We start from the raw sequence: 6,000 nt of genomic DNA, 5'->3' as shown, positions 1-6,000 counted from the left end.
GCCCGAGTAGAAGCAAGACGGAGTATATGAAATGTAATTTCAGCAAAAGGAGAAGTAGGTATACCTTGGAGGTGAAAGTTGGAGATCATAATATACCCCAAGTTACACGGTTTAAATTTCTTGGGTCCATAATACAAAATGACGGAGAAATAGAAGCAGATGTAACTCATCGTATTCAGGTTGGATGGTTGAAATGGAGAAAAGCCTCAGGTGTTTTATGCGATAAGAAAGTACCACTTAAGTTGAAAGGAAAGTTATATCGGACAGCAGTCAGACCAGCGGTCTTGTATGGTACGGAGCATAGTTTTAAAAACCGGCCCGGACCGGCCGGTTCGACCGGTCGAACTGTGAACTGGAGGTATGGCCGGTTCGATTTGCTTATTCGATCGACCATGTAGTTGAACCGGATAGAACCGGCCTGACTCGTTAAAAACCGGAGGAAATCGGTGACTCGGTCGGTTTAGTGAACCGGACCGGGTCAATAAAAAACAAAAAAACAGAGAAAGAACAGAGGAGATGAAAGAGAAGAGGAGATCCGGCGACGGAATGAGAGGATATGTGAAACTAATGAACTCTTCAGTTATGTAAAAAGATGATGAAAGTTTTAGATCTGGTATATGTTTTTATTTGAGATCTATTTGTTTTGATGAATGTAAATTTTGGTTCAGAGAGAATAAAAGATGAAAGAAAGGGAGGAGGCGGCACTGTAACTTCTGTAAGTCTGTGATATCAAAAGTAGGGTTATGAGTTGGACTTGGAAACTTCATTTAGCATTTAAGACTCTCATTTAAGACTTAGCAAAATTTTATCATTCTTTCTTCTTTTAAATTCTTTTATCATTCTTTCTTCTTTTTTTTAATCGTAAAAGTGAACATCATGTGCTCTCTTTATACATATTTTTTTTTAAGAAATCTTTATACAATTATTACTATTAGCTTAAAGGGCTTTACATTTTAAATAGTATACATCTATATCTTATAAAATTATTACTTTATTGATTATTCATAAAGAATATGAAACAAAAATAGAGAAAAGATAGAAAATATTTTACCTATTTATGTTTTTGTAAATAGGTTTATTTTTTGAAAAAGAGCCTGTGAAATTATGTTAATTTTTCTAGTTATATATATTTTTTATATTTGTATTGATGACATGCGTTTAGGGATGTCAATGGGTACCCATGGACACGGATAGTATGATACCCATGCCCGCCCCGTTGGATAAATATGATATCCATGCCCGCCCCGTACCCTCATGGGTACCCATTATATGGGTACCCGTGGGTATTGAAGTATCCATGGGTATTCGTGGGTACCCATGGATTTTTGAATTTATTTAGATTTTGGAACAAAGAATAACTTTTTTTAATTAACAAAAAACTTCAACTACTTTTAGCATATAAGAAGCAAACGAGAAGATAAGAGGGAGAGGTGAGTGACTGAAGACTTATGTTTTAAAGAAGAAGAAAGATGGTTACAATGAGAATTGAAGAAAAATAATGGTTTCAATGGGAATTGAAGAAAAATAAAGGCATGGTTATTGGGGAAAGAGATTGTTTTATGACGTGAAAAGTTAAATCGGTCAACTTAATAATATAAATTAAAAAAGTTATAAATTAAAAATAGGTTAATAATAAGATATATAAGGACATTTTAGTAATTAACTTAATTTATTATTGGGTATGGATACCCGTGGGTATGGGTACCATCAAATCCGTGTCCGTACCCATATAATAATGGGTAGTCAAATACCCATTAATTATACCCGTGGATACCCGTTTAACTACCAGCCCCGTGCCCGTGATGGATTTTACCCGCGGGTACCCATGGGCATGGGTATTTTTGCCACCCCTACATGCGTTTCTTTTTTTTTTTTATAATTTTTTTACTGACTGAGTCATCGAATTTGATCTAGTTTAATATACATATAATTTTTTATAATGACCGAGTTATACTATCGAGTCATCCGGTTTAATCCGATTTTGTTATGCGTTTCAACCAGCGACCCAGTGGTTCAACCAATGACCCAGTGACCTCACTGAGTTGATGACCGGTCCGATTTTTAAAATTATGGTACGGAGTGTTAGGCGGTTGAGAGCCAACATGAGAATCGAGTAAGTATAGCGGAGATGAGCATGTTGTGCTGGATGAGTGGTAAGACGAGATGAGATAGGATTAGAAATGACACCATTAGAGAGAGAGTGGGGGTAGCACTTATAGTAGAAAAGTTAGTAGAGAATAGGCTTAGATGGTTTGGACATGTAGAGAGAAGACTCGTAGCTGCCGTCGTAAGAAGAGTAGATCAAATGAAGGAGAGTCAGGTTAAAAGAGGTAGAGGGAGACCTATGAAAACTATTAAAGAAACCATTAGAAAGAATTTAGAAGTTAATGAGTTAGATCCAAGTATGGTTTATGATTAAACAATATGTCGTAATTTGGTCCATGTAGTCGACCCCACTTAGTGGGATAAGACTTGGTTGTTGTTGTTGTTGTTATGTGTGTGTGACATACACATACACACATTAACGTTCAGACGAGCACGAAAGCTAACAAAATACTTAAGAAGTCAAAATTTGGCGCACATGATAACAACGCAAATAGACAAAACCTCAATTAGGAATACACAAATGCAATATTAACACCTCATTCTCTAAAATTTTGTTGTGGAAATCGAGATTTGTATTCGTGATGATCAAGGTGAACCTATTCTTGATGCTAACATCAGAGAAATTATAGAATTGCTTTCACCTTTGAAATGCCTAACAAGTTGCAGTTAGATAATGTGAACTTTGAGCTAGATTTCAAGCCTATTGCGGATAATTTGCACAGTAGCTAAATTTTGGTGCAATTATCAATGATTGTAAACACACCTTTCTAATCTTTGTAGAATTTTCATGTTGAGTTTGTAAAGCCTACAAAGTTGTTCAAGCTCTTGCAAGTGTGACCACATCCCTAACCAACTTGCATATATTTATTTATGATCTTTTTATTGCGCTAACGCTCCATGAACGTTTTTTTTAATAAAATTTTAATTTTGATTAATAGTAAAAATATAAATGTTTTTTACTTTCAAATTATAACAGATCAAACTAATCGTGATTATCTATTTCGATGAAACCAACACTATAACAAAAACTGCTACAGTTGGGGGGAAGCTGGTGAAGCTGCTCAAGCTGGTGTTCAGTGCCAGTAAGATAATGATAGATAACCATGATTAGTTTGGTTTGTTATAACTTGAAAACAACAAACATTTATATTTTTAGTTTTAATCAAAATCAAAATGTCGTAAAAAAACGTTGTTCATAATTTTCAAACGTTTTCGTAATAAAAAGAGCGGAAAGACGAGCACGTGAGCGTCCGTCTTTTCGCTAGTTGAGATAATGAAAAAGTAATTATAGATACACTCATCTATAGTTTGTTACACTTTTTAAATGATAAAGGAAAAATCTGGACGTTTGTTACACTTTTATTTGAATATTTAAATTTATTCTTGTCTATTTGTTACATGTGTTTTTTTTTTTTTACATTTATTTGTTACATGTGTTCTTTGTATTGAAAATTAAAGACATTTTTAAAAAAAGAAAAAACCATTCAAAAAAACTGAAATGAGTTATTTTTTTTTAGATATACATATAGATTAAACTCGAGACAATGTTTAAGAAAAACCACTGTAAATTTTACTTTTTCCACTAATGTATTTCTTTTACATTTTCAATTAATCACAATTAGTACATCTTTGAAAATATTTGATTTTCATCTTAACAACTTTTTTTGGGTACGTAATCTTAACAACTTTAAAAGCACCATGACGTTTTTTATAATTGATTGACAACATACTCTTTTTTACATCATATTATCAAAATTAAACTTTAATATGTAAAAAAAAACATCAATTTGGATGAGCTAATTCACTTTTCAAAAAAAAAAAAAAATTGTAAAAAAAACCTTAATCTCTAAAAAGAAATTCTTAATAACCTTTTTCTAGGAAAAAAAACTATTAAAATTATATTTTGCTGAAAAACGATATTTATACAACCATCTTAAGACAACTTTTAAAATAACTCCCTAATACTCACCTTATATTTTTACCTTTTTTAAATGTTGTTCAAAAAAACGATTGTCCAAATACCATTTCTCAGTTTTTCTTACACTTTGTACTCCTATCATATTTGAGTCATGCTAACTAGTATTCCAAGACAATAGTTAAAGAAAGCAAAAGAGAAAATTTTAAATTAAAAATGATATTTTTTAAACTTTTGATGTATTGACTACACAACTTTCAATATAAATAACAACTTCAAATTATATTTGATTCATTAACAATCGAAAGATAGATTAGAATTTTCCATAGAAAAGCAAATGTAGTATTATTTACTTTGAAAGCTGTGTAATCAATGCATTAAAAGTCAAAAAATGTCTTTTTTAACTTTTACTTTCTTCTTTTAGCTTCCTTAACCAGTGCCCCGGGGCACTCGTTAACGTTTTCCATCATAAAAGTATTCAAAGGAGGATGATGTAATACAATAATCTAATCTACTAGTAGTACTGGTAGGAGTGTATAGGACTCCATCCCTCAATTCCTTTTCTTTTGATGTTTTAGAGCTTAAACTTTATTCCAAAACTTTTGATGTTTTAGAATTTTTAATACTTTTTATCCAATTTTACCCTTGTTGAAAAACACACTTTGAAAATTGGAAGTTTAAATAATAAATGCAATTTGTGTGGTGAGTTTCAATAATTAAGGAAATTAGAATTTTGAGAAAAAAAAAATCAAGGAGTAAGTAAGGGTATTTTAGTATAAACCATACAATTATTCCTATAATTTAATGATTTCTGTATAAACCATACAATTATTCCTATAATTTAATGATTCCTTAATATTTGTACAATCACCTAAAACCTCAAAAGAAAAGGAATGAAGGGAGTAGTAGGTTAGGTTGGTAGTGAGTGTTGAACTCAAGCACCTAGGTTTCCGGGGTATCTCAGTTAGGAGACACAAAGTAAAGTACATGCAATCTGCATCTAAGATCCAGGCCCCACACGTAAACACACCAACATTACACTCAAACACACTCCAACATGGCTCTGTCTACGGTGGGAGACTTTGATAGGTCTCCTACCGTGCATCACCTTCTTTTTTTTTTTTTTGAAGAGTGTATCAACTTTCAAAACCGTTAGATTGATAACAACATTAGATTATACTATAGACCATATGCACTTGATTATTTTTCATCTATTTCCACTCGGTTGATTACATGAAACAACCACCGTATTGGACCTTCCACTACCTCCCATATGCTCTGTTTTTTTCTTCACTGTAACAACACAATTCAGGGTAGATCTATAACTCATGTAAAAACCTTTCTTTTTCCTCCATCATATACTATCGGTATCAATCCATTCCCCCTTTCCATATTCTTTCTCCTCACAACCCAGATTTGAAGCTACCATGAGCACCACCACTATCACTACCAGATCCAAAATCAGACTCGGATCTTGACCCAGACTCAGTTCCAAAACCAAAGCCATAACATCTACCAAAACCTGAAGGAGGATGCCATGAACCGTAACCACACCCGCTTCAAGTTTACCATTACCAGTTTTTCCTCCTTAAACATTCAAGTTTTGTTCTATGATCTTTGATATAAATGAAATTTTAATCTTTCTTTAAAATCTTTTCACAAGGTAGATTTACAAATTTAAGTACTATTTTTTCTAAGTTTATGCTAAATTTGGGAATTAAATCTTCAAGAAACACGTGAACAATTGGTTCAGTAAGATTGAAGTAATTTTTTTTTATAGTTATACTGAATGAAGGAAACAACATTTAAATTGTTGTTCTGCATAAAAAAAAAAGTGTTGATTTTACGAGAAATAAGCAAATGAAGAGTGAAATAACAAGAAGAAGAATGAATATGGAGTCTGGGTGTTTGTCGATGGAAGTTAATGAGGGAGACAAAACAAAAATAATCAAGTGTATTTGATTTATGGTGTGGTTGAT

The sequence above is a fragment of the Medicago sativa genome, chromosome 2, assembly GCF_051527215.1.
Source record: "Medicago sativa cultivar Bolivia chromosome 2, Bolivia_mono, whole genome shotgun sequence".
In the NCBI taxonomy this organism is placed as follows: Eukaryota; Viridiplantae; Streptophyta; class Magnoliopsida; order Fabales; family Fabaceae; genus Medicago; species Medicago sativa.
This window is presented reverse-complemented; position numbering follows the sequence as displayed.